The following is a 13,526-nucleotide window of genomic DNA, read 5'->3' on the forward strand; positions in this document are numbered from 1 at the left end:
CCTCATGGTTAATCATGAAGCAGTGGCCAGCACAGTAACACATTGCATTGTTTTACATGTATCTTTGCCTCACTTCCCTTTTTTTTCCACCCTTATTTCCCTGTTCTTATGCCTTGCAAATACAGTGTCAGCACTTTAATCCTTGCTTAAAGCTCTGCATCCAAGAGTGATTCTAGAAAACAATTATCAGGATGGAATTATGAGTTGAATGTCTCATTTGTCTTAAAGTAATAGGTATTCCATTGCTGGTAGTACATGGCCAGTAACAACTCCTTGGCATTTGGTAGACTTGTGATTTTTTCAATTTTCACTGTAGTTAATTGGGTAAAGTGCAGGTCAGGCATAAGACAAGGCATTGGAAGATTAAGTGGCCACGGCCTTCAACCAGTATAGAAGCTGACATGGTTTGGGTGTGTCCCCACCCAAATCTCATCTTGAATTCCAACATGTTGTAGGAGGGGCCTGGTGGGAGGAATTGAATCATAGGGGCAGGTCTTTCCCATGCTGTTCTCATGATAGTGAACAACTGTCACAAGATCTGATGGTTTTAAAAAGTGGGGTTTCTCTGCGCAAGCCCTCTTCGCTTGTCTGCCACCATGTGAGATATGCCTTTCACCTTCCGCCATGATTGTGAGGCTTCACCAGGCACCTGGAACTGTAAGTTGATTAAACTTCTTTTTTTTGTAAACTGCCCAATCTCGGGTATGTCTTTATCAGCAGTATGAAAATGGACTAATACAGAAGCAATGTCACCTATGAGGCTTTTGGACTAGGATGGCTACTAATGGCAGCACTAAAGACATTTAAATAAATGATAGGGTCAGGGAAGTTGATTAATGGCTCTAAAAGCCAGGTGACTTCTATGGCAATATTAAAGGAGGTCTTTGTTTCCTGCAACATCAGGGAAAACTGTGTGAAAATCAGGTCAGAATCTGATTCTAAGGGTTTTGGAGCTGCCATGAAGATGAAATGCATAGCCTTGGCAAGTATGCTATGTCAAGTTAGGGTCCTGATAGGGAAAATGTAGAAATCTCAGACTTGGGATGGAGACAATTAGGTGGATGAAGCTGAGCATCTAGAAACTCCAAATTCCTGTAAGCCCTCCTTCCCCAAAGATGTGACACCTTCACCTTTGCCAGAGAAGACTAGACTCTACTTGCTGGATGTACAGTATAATAATCTCACCTGAAGCAGTGGCTTCCCAAGGTGATGCCCGTCCTCCTCAAGAAAAGCTAACCTTCACCACCTCTCATTCTCTCCAGACTGAGAGCCAGAGGCAGGTCTCAGCAAGCTCAAGTGCAGATGTAAAATCCTGTTTCAGGGTGAAATTGTCTAGATAAGAAAAGAGTTACAAACCCTAGCAAGAACTGCTGAACATAAAGTGAATATTGAGGGTAGTAGCCCAAAGAGGGGGGCGAATACAGAGCTGGATAGTAGGGTATTTGTTGACATGGGATAACTCATTTATGACTCATAATTTAGTTTTGTATCAAGAACACATGGATAGTTTGCCAGGATGGATATCTGAGGCCTTGACTCCACAAGGAACTACAGAAAAAAAAGTGGAGACCACAGAAATACTTTGGCATAGTGTTGAGGAAGAGAATAGAAGGCTCAGGGAACTGGGAATATTATACAGGGACTTCTTATGTTTAGACCAAGAACCTACCACCCAGAGGGCATACTTTTCACTCAGACAGTAGAAAGCGCATTGGTGAGCAAGATACCAGCATCTTGGAGAAGCTCAGTGGTGGCTTTCAAAGGCACACACTGCAAACATAATTACTTGATAGGCAGCAAGCCAGAGTGGTAGGTTCAGTCAGAGTGCTTTGGTTCACAGGGCTATGACAGTAATTAATAGATTACAGAGTCCAAGGAGTGAGTTGCGTAGACAACCAATTAGGGTGCTACTGGGTTTATACAAACAAGAAAATATCTCAATCTGGCAAATGAAGACTGACATTAACCACTGCAAAGGAAAATTGTGGCCTATGCCTCAAAGTCAGTTCACAGACCCAGAGCCCATTATGAATGGAATTCTAGAACCCTAAGTGCTGACAAAAGTCATTCTCACAGAAGATCCAGTGCATCTGCAAACCCACCCTGTGGTTATTTCCCCAGTGCCCAAATATATAGTTAGGATAGATATAATTAGCATATACTTACCAGCTGGTAGATCCCTTACAGTAGTGGCCTGATTTGTGGAGTGAGAACCATTATGAGAAGAAATGGAAGCCCTTGAAAGGCCAAATGGAAGCTCTTGACATTTTCCTATCCCCAATACTAGCCTCCAAGAAAAATTAGAAGCAATGCCACATTTCTGGAGGAATTTTAGAGATTAGCATTACCATTCAAGATATGAGAGATGAAGGTATTTGTCCCTATTGTATTCCCAATCAGCTCACCTCTGGCAGTGGATACTGCAAGCTTAATACTCCATTTCAGCTGCTGGTCAAAATATAAATTTTTTATTTCTTTTTTTTTTTTAGAGATAAGGTCTAACTGTTACCTGGGCTGAACCCTTGGACTTCTAGGCTCAAGTGATTCTCTCACTTTCCAAGTAGCTGGGACTACAGGCACATGCCACTGGATATGGAGCTTTACTGGGGCAGATCAACACGGCCTCAGGCAATCCATCAGTAGAGTGAGACCAAAGAAGTTTACCTTTACTTATCATATCTATATAGCAAACCTGCACATGTATCCCTGAACCCAGAATAAAAATTAAAAAATAAAATAAAATAAATGTAAAAGAGAGATCATATTCTTTTATTTGAGAAATACTAATCCATAATACTATCTTATATATTATCTGAACAATAAAACTATCATATAAATGTTTTTTTAAAGAGAGACATCATGCTGCAGTTTCTTTAGATTTTGAAGACAACATAGTATAAACTTCTCTCCCAGTTCCCTGATGCCTCAGAAAGCCACCAGTGTTGAGTGTGGGCAGCAAATCCAAGCTGTGGTTCCAGGTATTCTGTTTCTCGGGCCATGTGACCAACAGATCCAGTGGTGCTAGGGGCATCTGCAATGGATAAGGATGTGGCAGCCTTAAATAGAAGAGTCACAGCACAGAGCCCTCAGATTCTGGAATAAGGCCATGCACTACTGGAGAGAACCATCTTGTTTGGCAAGTAGCTCCTGGCATACTACTGGACCCTAGTGGAGACAGAGCAGCTGACTATGCGGCACCCTGTTACTATGCAGTCTGGTTTCCATTATGAGTTGGTGTTATCTAACCTATAGAGTCCTACTTTTGGACACATGTAACAGTAATTTATCATGCAACAGAAGTGATACATTTGGATCTAACCTGTAGCTGGTCCAGAAAGATTAAGTAAATTATTTAAACAGATGGTCCAGACTCCCATTTCACCCCTCTCTGCTGCACTGCTGACTCCCAATCGATCCACACTTATAGCCTCCTGGGAGTACCCGACATCTCACTGAACTCAGTGTTGATTTAATGGGATTGTTGCTGCATTGTTGCCCCAAACAAAAGTGACCCTGAAGGATAATGGTAAGAGGTGGTTCTTCCAATGGGACAAGCTGGAACCAGTATACTTGATCATATGCTGTACGTGGAGGAAGGATGTGGCCTGAGGCATAGATGTGTACTCCTTCATGGTAGGATTAGATGGCTCAGCCAGCTGGCTAATGGCCTGGAAGGAACAGACTGGAAGATGAGAGTTGAGGAAATCTGGGAAAGCAGAATGCAGATAGACCTATGGAACTGGGCACCAAGTGCATGTATAGATCTTTGGGTCACACATTAATGATGACTGAAGGCCATATACACATTTGAGGTTCTCAGTCACCATCTAGACAGGGTGGCCCATGCTGTGTGTTTGTCATCCAATCTCTCCCCTCAGATATCTCAGTATTTGTTCAATGTGTCTTTGAAGAGAGTGGTCAAGGTAAAAAGGACACAGTTTACACAAAAGTCCTAAAACAGGGATTCTGATTTATTTACTGTGATTGCTGAGTACCCAACCTACTAGCAAAAAAGACCATTGCTGAGTCCTTGAAATGGCATCCTTCATCATGTACACCAGCTAGCAAACTGGTGACAAGTCAATGACATTGGAATGCTTCTGTGTTAGAGCAGACAGCAATGCATCTTTCCTAGAATTGACACCAGCTCCAGAGGGAGATTTTCTTTAGCGTGAGGCATTACCCACACACATACACACATACACACACACCAGCACATGGCATAATGCCCAGGATATTGTAACAATTTGTTGGAGAATAAATGAGTGAATAAATGAATGAATACTAGAAATAAGAGTGTGAGCCAAAGAGTGAAAGGCTTACATAAATTTGGGGAGATGAGTGACGCTTCTCTAGTCTCTTTTTCCTTATTCCTCAACCCAGGACATAGAACAAGCTCTTTACTGGGCCATGATAATCGCTGTTCATGTATATCCCCATCTGCAATCTCTCTCTGACAGCTCCTTCCCTCCAGGCTTAAACTACCACACCTCTCTTGTTGGTAAAGTACTCTGACAGATACTATTTTATTTTATCTTTACCACAATCTCATGAGATAGGGATGTGGAGAGGGATAGGTTCATCGATATCCATTTTCTCTTCTTCTTCCTGGACACAGGGCTCAACGTTATTTCCCAATCTATTTGCCATTAGGTTAGGACTGGATTACCTAGTTCAGACAAATGGAAAGTGATGTGTGCCACTTCCAGGCCTGGCACATACAAATCTCTCATATGACTCTCCTTTCTGATCCATGGAGACCCTGAAAGCCACATTCTGAAGACGGCAGCTCCAAAAGATGGAAGGAAACTGGGTGCCTGAATGACTGTTTGGAGCAAAGGCCCCTGTCTGACTTGCATTGGACTTATGCATAAACAAGAAAGGTTTTTATCTTATTCAACCCCTGAGAGTTTGAGATTGTGACAACAGTTAGCCAAGCCTGAATAAGCAGAAAGACAGGAGTGAATTTTATTACAAAGAATGTACAGAAACTGAAACATCAAAAAGTGGAAAAAGTGTAAGTAATGAAAAATCACCTGGTTTATGGCCAAACACACCTAGAAATGGTTTCATGGTTCCATCACTTGCTGGCTGTGTGTCTTTAAGCACATCATTTAATATTTCTGAGCATCAGTTTTTGTATTTGTTAAATAAAGGGGAAAATATCTGTCTCGCAGTTTTATCATAAGAATGGTGATAATATTTATAAGGTGCCCGGCTGGCACACAGTAGGTGGCATACAGTAGGTTCTCAATGAACATCCACTCTCACTGTTGTTACATCATAGATTCACAGGGTTAATCACATCAGAGCTGGAGTCAGAGTCCCATTTTCTGAAGGCCAACCCAGAACAGCCTCTACTGTACACCTTATTTTTCCCCAGCCCTGCTTTATAGTTGAAACTCTTAATTATAAAGGAGTCCTCCTTAGCATTCATGTTTGTGAGAACAAGGCTGGAAACTTCTTGTGAACACTCTGCCTGCACATCTATGAAAGGCTGGGATTAGGTCCCCAGGGCACAACTGCAGTGGTGTGGCATGAGTCTAATTATAAGAGAATTCTACTGAATTTGGAATAAAGGCAATGAAGAAGTCACGAATAATGACCAAAGCTACAGTATTTCACTCTGCAGTTTTTAGATTCAAACTTTGCCTGTTTCTAAGACTATGTGAACCAGCTATGAACAGAAAAATAAATAAATAAATAAATAAATAAATAAATAAATAAATAAATAAATAAATGTATTTCAAGAGTAAGTTTTTGCAGTCTCTATTCAACATCCTTTACTCCTGCATGAGTCTCACTGTGCCCTCTGGTGGTGGCTGTGAATTTAATTGGGTTTGTTTATTCCTAGACTCTAAAGGAGTGTTGGAAATTCTCATGCTGGAGCGTTGGAACTTCATCCTTGCAAAAGATTCTGGTAATCACATTTACATACACCAACTGTCCAGGGAAGATAAGGGTGACGGACCTTAGAGTGCTCTGCCTGGAGGTCACTGGAGAACGATGAGAGCCTCAGAAAGGTGTTGGCAGGAATGGAGAGGAGCAAGCATTTGAAGGGAGGATTTGGAAGTAGGCATGCATTAGAGAAAGGAGGCAAAACAATGAAAGAATAGGCTAGGAAATCTCTCCCAGACCACTGGCCACATCCAGGCTCTTGAAGGCTACTCTTCTCCCAAAAGGTACAAGAAGTACAAAACTCCAAGGGGCAATTTAAAGACAGCACCATTCATTTCTACCACACTGCAATTCCTCGCTCATCTGCCTCCATCCTTGCACCTGCCAGAGATGCTGGCCAGCAATTCCCAGGCAAAGGAAATGGTGCAGGTCATGATACCTGAAATCTCACAGCCACTGTTAGCATGACTGAGTTGCTCCCTGTAGAGATTCACTCCTTAAGAGAAGACTCTTCTGGGCTCCAAAGCAGAGTGCAAGCAGTCCTAGGAAAATGTAACACCTTTTTGTTTTTGTTTTTTAAGACTTTTGGAAAAACTGGAATAAGCAAAGATAAGTGGCTTTCTATGCTGCAGGACATCTTTGAGCCTTAAGTACACTAATATGCTATGAGAGTTAGCTATGGAGAATTATAGAACAGCTTTTCCAGAATTTATTTGGGAATCATACTTACTTACAAGATGCTGTCCAGAACTCACTTGAGAAATACTTTCTTTTTTTTTTTTTTGAGATGGAGTCTCGCTCTGTCGCCCAGGCTGGAGTGCAGTGGCACCATCTCAGCTCACTGCAAGCTCCGCCTCCCGGGTTCACGCCATTCTCCTGCCTCAGCCTCCTGAGTAGCTGGGACTACAGGCGCCCGCCACTGCACCTGGCTAATTTTTTGTATTTTTAGTAGAGACAGGGTTTCACCATGTTAGCCAGGATGGTCTAGATCTCCTGACCTCATGATCCGCCCGCCTTGGCCTCCCAAAGTGCTGGGATTACAGGCATGAGCCACCGCGCCTGGCCGAGAAATACTTTCTAAAACAATGGTAAACTCATTCTTTTTAAGGTCCTGACTGCCAGAGGCAGGCCCTTGTGATAGTACTAGTCTAGGTTTCAAGATACCAGAGTTCCCCATTGGATCTTCCACTCTATAGTGCTTTTGGCTCGTTCTTTTCATTTCTTTGGGTTCCATTTCCTTTCCTGCAAACCAAGGAGTTTGGAGAGATCTGCAGTTTTCTCTGAGACAGAGAAACTCGGGGCTCCATGGAAGTACTCCATTGGTTCCACAACAGTCATGCAACATCCACAAATTACAAAAATGGGAACTCCTAGTCCATTCATTTCTTTTTACCTGTTTTACATTGAGGATTTACCAAATAGTTCATTTGAATAAAAGAGATTATTTGAACTGGGCATGGTGGCTCATGCCTATAATCCCAAAATTTTGGGAGGCCAAAGCAGGATAATCACTTGAGGCCAGGAGTTCAAGACCAGACTAAGCAGCATAGCAAGATCCTGCCTCTCCAAAAAATAAAGAAAATTAGCCAGGCATGGTGGTGTGCATCTGAAGTCTCAGCTGTCTCAGCTATCCCAGCTACTCAGGAGGCCGAGGTGGGAGGATTGCTTGAGACCAGGAGTTCAAAGCTGCAGTGAGCCATGATGGCATCACTGCACTACAGCCTGGGAGAGAGACTGAGACCCTGTCTCTAAAAACAGTGTATTTGTGAAAACTGGTTGAACACCTCTAGGATATTTAGTCTCTAAGGGCAATTCCAGGTATACATAGTCATACAAGTGTATGAACTAGGATTCAGATAAAACAGTCTGGAATGACAAATTTCCCCAGGGTGGGCGGGTGCTGCCGTTGCTGGCTGTGTTGCGTGACCAGGTCACAAGACTTCAGGGGAATTTTTGGACCACCCAGGTCACTCAGCTATTGGGCATAACAAAAAAAAGAATGATGTGACTACACTGGAAATGGTTACAGGACACATTTTGGCAGCATAAGAGAGGAGAAAGCATCAACTGAGAGCTGCTTGTGGAGAGCAGAAAGTCAATCAGGAAGACCCAGTCAGAACTCCTAGGGAGGGAACGCAGCCATTTTGTGTTGGTGATTTGTAGGTACTAACAAAGAAATAAAGAGACCTGGCTTTGTCAACTCTTATGAGTTAAACTCTGTCCTGCTCAAATTCATATGTTGAATTCTGAACTCCCACTACCTCAGAATGTGACTTATTTGGAGACATGATTTTTACAAAAGGAATCAAGTTAAAATAAAGTCATTAGGATGGGCCCTAATCCAATAGGACTGGTGTCCCTATAAAAAGGGGAAATCTGGGCCAGGCACGGTGGCTCAAGCCTGTAATCCAGCACTTTGGGAGGCCAGGGCAGGCAGATCACTTGAGGTCAGGAGTTCAAGGCCAGCCTGGCCAACATGGTGAAACCCCCTCTCTGCCAAAAAATACAAAAATTAGGTGAGCGTGGTGGTGTGTGTCTCTAATCCCAGCTACATGGGAGGCTGAGGCAGGAGAATCGCTTGAACCTGGGAGGCGGAGGTTGTAGTGAGCTGAGATCATGCCATTGCTCTGCAGCCTGGGCGACAGAGCAAGACTCCATATCAAAAAAAAAGATTGTAAAAAAAGTGTGTGTGTGGGAGTATCTGGAAAAAAACATGCAGAAAGGAAAATGATGTGAAGAGACCCAGAGAAGATGGCCCCTGACAAACCAAAGGGAGAGGCCTGGAACAGAGCCTTCCCTCACAGCCCTCAGGAGGAACCCAAATCCAGCCGACACAGTGATTTCAGACTTCTAGCTCTAGAGCTGTGAGACAATACATTACTATGTTGACGCCACCCAGTTTGTGGTGCTTTGTTACAACAGCCCCAGCCACTGCTATCCCAGCCCTGAGAATAGCATGAAGGGGAGCCACTCTAGGTTGCAGAAGGGGAGAAAATCTAACCCAGGGGGCCTGTGGCTGAAGCTGCCTCTCCCTGGGCTACTGCAGCAAGCTTCTTCCTGTCCCATCTGCTACTCAGCGCTCCTGCCCAGCCCACAGTGTTATCAAACAATCTTTGCCAAGTAGCCTCCTTTCCTGCCACTTGGTTTCCCATGTACCTACAGGAATGCATTGCCACTTTTTCGGATGCTCCATGGGTAGGGCGCAGTGCTGTACCAGGCAGCTGCCATCTCCACCGCTAGATCTTTGAAAAAAACTGCAAAATGGATACACTTAAGTCTAAGCTGTTCTACTTTCTTCCGTCCTCTGAATTATTAGTGCCCAGGCCCCACCTGAAATCAATTAAATTACAATCTCTTAGGTGTATTTTAGAAACCACCACTCCCCTCCAAAGAATTCTAAGATGTAGTCAGGATTAGGAAACATTTCTAGATACTCCTGCTCCTCAAGTCAGCCCTCTCCAGCTTTGAACCACGCTTCAAAAATATTTCTTCTTCATCAGCATCCAAACTCTCATTCCCTCAGTGATGTTACATTCAGCTATAAGGAAGGCAATTTGATTAATAAATGCTGATCCTTCAAAGATGTATTGTCCCTGCCGGGCTGGCTGGCTCTAATCCCAGCACTTCGGGAGGCTGAGTTGGGCAGATTTGAGTCAGGAGTTCGAGACCAGCCCAGCCAACATGATGAAAGCCTGTCTCTACCAAAAAAAATATAAAAATTAGCTGGGTGTGGTGGTGGGCACCTGTAATCCCAGCTACATGGGAGGCTGAGGCAGGAGAATTGCCTGAACCCGGGAGGCAGAGGTTGCAGTGAGCTGAGATGGCACCACTGCACTCCAGCCTGGGTGACAGAGTGAAACCCTGTGTTAAAAAAGAAAGAAAGAAAGAGAGAGAAAGAAGAAAGAAAGACAGAAAGAAAGACAAGAAAAGAAAAGAAAAGGAAAGAAAGGAAAGAAAGGAAGGAAAGAAAGAGACGTATTATTCCAATCAATATTCCTGGGGGAGAGTTACCACCACAAAAAGATAATACTTAGGCAAATTAACCCTAAATTGGAAGTATCACAACATATTTTGATCCAAGAACCCCAGATGTACTATGTTAAATACTCCTTCTTTCCTGCTGTGTCTCGTTTGTATGCTGGACCAGATAGAGAACAGGAATGTGTAACACTATTTTCATTCCATTCCAACAACAAAAAATATCAAGCATTTCCTACAGCTCTGACACTAAATAATTACAAAAGACACAACCATGTACAGAGATGTCGTCTCTACCTCCAAGGAAAACACAATCTAGAAAATAGGTATCATGGGTCTAAAAGGAAACCAAAACCGAAATGAACCAATCTTTCAAAATAAAGCAACATAAGAGCCTTATCTACCAAAATCTGTGGACTTCAGCCAAAACGGAATTTAAAGATAAATTCACAGCCTTAAAATCTATATATTAGGGCCTTAGAAAGAAAATCAACTAAGAATCCAACTCAAGGGCAATGTGGTCATGGTGGCAGTAGGTTCCCCAATCTCCCTATAACCTCTCCTGACAACCAAGTAGAGCAGATAGGATGCAGCCCCCCAAAAACCCACCACCTCAGCCAACAACAACAAAAATCCCACCTCTAACCTCTAACCTCTTCAACCAAATTAGGTGACAGGAGACCTATCAAACCTGAGGACATGGACAAATATGCCAAACCAGCAACAACAGGACTTGGTCACAAAAATTAAAAAGTCACCCACAAATTCTCACCCCCAAAAGATGAAGACAACACCCTGATCAGAGCTGAGCGCATCCTGAGCAGGGAAGAGGAGTCCCAGGGGCTCACAGTGAAGATAACTGGGCCTGGCTCTGGGTGGAGCAGAGAGGGTGGAACACTTTAAATTCCTGAGAGTCTCAGAAATATCCGGCAAACAATTCATTCCAGAAGGAAAGAGCTGCAGTCTGAGGGAAAATTACTGGAAACAGAAACCACATTGAGCGGGGCTCAATTTGAGTAAGTGAAAGAGGAAGCATAGATCATAGGGGAGGAGGGTCCTGGGGAAGAAGGTCTCTGTGAATACTGCAGCATCAATATTCACCATGTGAAGCAGCATGGCGCGGAAGGCCAAACCTAGGGTGCCCAAGGGCCGGGGCTGGGGCTGGAGGCAGGAAATCCCGAACCCGGCTCATGTCAAAGAGACAAAGAAATGGCTACAGAGACAGGCCTAATTTTGAGTCATTCACGGTGTCAACAGAGTAGGTGGCATCAAGTCATGAGCTAAGGATGCTGCCCTTGCCCATCCCTCCCCAAACTCTCCTGTTCCCCAGAGAATCTTCTCAGTTCCAGATATAACTCTCCTTGCCCCATTGTGTAGCTGCAAACCAGTTTCCCCCGGTAACTGGAATTAATCGCTCCTGTCAGTAGAAAAAAACGAAAGCTAAAATCCTTGTTCTTCTAATTGGTACCACAGTATAAATAGCCCAAAATAGCTGGAGGGCATTCTCATCTTCCAATCAATGATCCTACCGATGTGTCCCCTGATATAAGCATTCTCCCATTCAGACCTAAGACTTCCAAACCAACAAAGCTCCAAGTTGCCAGGATGGGAAGCAAAAATTCTGTAAGTGGGTGACTAGGTGTAAGGGAGAGAGGAACCACTTCTACTTCTACCCTTTGATTTCCAGACTCGTGAGTTCTTGCCACGGAGAAGGCAATGCCATGTAATGATTTCTGATTCAAAGGACATACTGCACCTTGTGACACAGAACCCCATGGTTTCAGGACACTGCCTTCCAACTGGTGCTGCAACTGGGTCTTCAAGAAGCTATTCCACCTTTCAATAAGACCATTTATTTCCAGGCGATAGGGTATGTGGAAGTACCAATGAATCCCAAGAGCATTAACCCACTGCTGTACTTCCTTGGCTGAGAAACACATTCCTTAATCAGAATGCCCTTGAGAATGCTCTGAACATGGATGGGGCATTCTTCCGTGAGCCTACTGGTGGTGAAGGGCAAGCATGGGCATCACAGGCAGGGAAACCAGATCCTTGTCCAGAATGTGTGCCTATCCCAGCAAGAACAATTGCTGTCCGATTCCAGGAGAGAAGAGGTCCAGTGTAATCAACCTGCCACGGGGTGGTTGACAGGTCCCCTCAGGGAGTGGTATATTGGGGGTTGGTGCTTATCTCTGCAGTTGGCAAGTTAAGCATTCACTTAGCTATAGCCAGGTCAGCCTTGGTAAGGGAACATCCACATTGTTGGGCTTATGCACAGCTCCATCTCCACTGCCATGACCAGTTTATCCCTGAGTCCATTGAGCAAGCCCTGGGGTGGCTGGGAAAAGATGTTGACTGACATTGATAGAGTGTATCATTTGGTCCTCCTGACTATTGAAAGTCTCCTCTGATCCGCAAAGGATGTCTTTTGATGAGCAATCCCATGGGACAGAAAGATCTTCACAGTCTGCCCATGCTGAGTTCCATCCACATAACTTTCCCAGACTTCCTTGTCTCTAATCCTCCAGTCGTGTTCTTTCCAAGTACCTGACCATCCGATCAAACCATTTGCAATTACTCTTGAATCAGTATAAATCCATGTTATAATGTGAATATCTGTGTTTCCTCAAATTCATATGTTGAAGACCTAACCTTCAGTGTGGCTGCATTTGGAGACAGGGCCTCTAAGGAAGTAATTAAGGTTAAATGAAGTCAAAAGGGTGGGGCCCTGATCTGATAGGATTAGTGTCCTTATAAGAGGAGACACTAGACGTTTTCTCTCTGTCTGTCTGTCTCTCTCTCCACACACACGCACGCGTGCACACACACACACACGCACGCGTGCACACGCACACACACACACACACACACACACAGAGCAAGGAAAGTCCATGTGAGGACATAGTGAGAAGGTGGCCATCTGTAGGGCAGGAAGAGGCCCCTGACCAGAAACTGAATCATCTGGAACTCGAAATTTCAGCTTCTAGAACTGTGAGAAAATTAATTTCTGTTGCTTAAGCCACTTCATCTATGGTATTTCATTATGACATCCCAAGATGACTAAGACAGATTTTTGTGTTGAGAAGCAGGGAGTTGCCATAACAAATGCTAAAACTGTAGAAGTGGCTTTGGAACTGGCTCATGTGTAGAGGTTGGAGGAGTTTTGAGGTGCATGCTAGGAAAAGCCTAGATTGCCTTAAAAGGACTGTCGGTAGAAATACAGCTGCCAAAGGTAATACTGGTGAGGTTTCAGCTGAAAATGAGAAAGAGTTTATTGGAAATTGGAGGAAAGGTGATTCTTGTTACAAAGTGGCAAAGAACCTGGCTGAATTTTGTTCTAGTGTTTTGTTGAAGGTAGAACTTACAAGCAATGAAACTGGATGTTTAGCTGAGGGCATTGCTAAGCAAAATGTTAAAGGAGTCGTTTGGTTTCTCTTTATTGCTTATAGTAAAATGAGAGAGAAGAGAGAAATTGAAAAAAATTGTTAATCAAAAAGGACCCAGAGCTTGGGCCCGGCGCAGTGGCTCATGCCTGTAATCCCAGCACTTTGGGAGGCCGAGGCAGGCGGATCACGAGGTCAGGAGATTGAGACCATTCTGGTTAACACGGTGAAACCCTGTCTTTACTAAAAATACAAAAAAAAAAAAAA

The 13,526-nt window shown here is 43.8% G+C and overlaps 1 long non-coding RNA gene across 1 annotated transcript in view; it reads right to left on the reverse strand.

The window, feature by feature from the left end:
• Positions 1–1,922: 1,922 nt before the first annotated feature.
• The window catches only part of LOC117976793 (uncharacterized), a 78,843-nt gene continuing 67,239 nt past the window's right edge, over positions 1,923–13,526 (reverse strand). The window contains exon 4 of the long non-coding RNA XR_004667560.3: positions 1,923–3,031. This is a non-coding gene — a long non-coding RNA (uncharacterized LOC117976793). The remainder of the gene's footprint in view (positions 3,032–13,526) is intronic.

Source organism: Pan paniscus, chromosome 17 (genome assembly GCF_029289425.2).
Source record: "Pan paniscus chromosome 17, NHGRI_mPanPan1-v2.0_pri, whole genome shotgun sequence".
Lineage (NCBI taxonomy): Eukaryota > Metazoa > Chordata > Mammalia > Primates > Hominidae > Pan > Pan paniscus.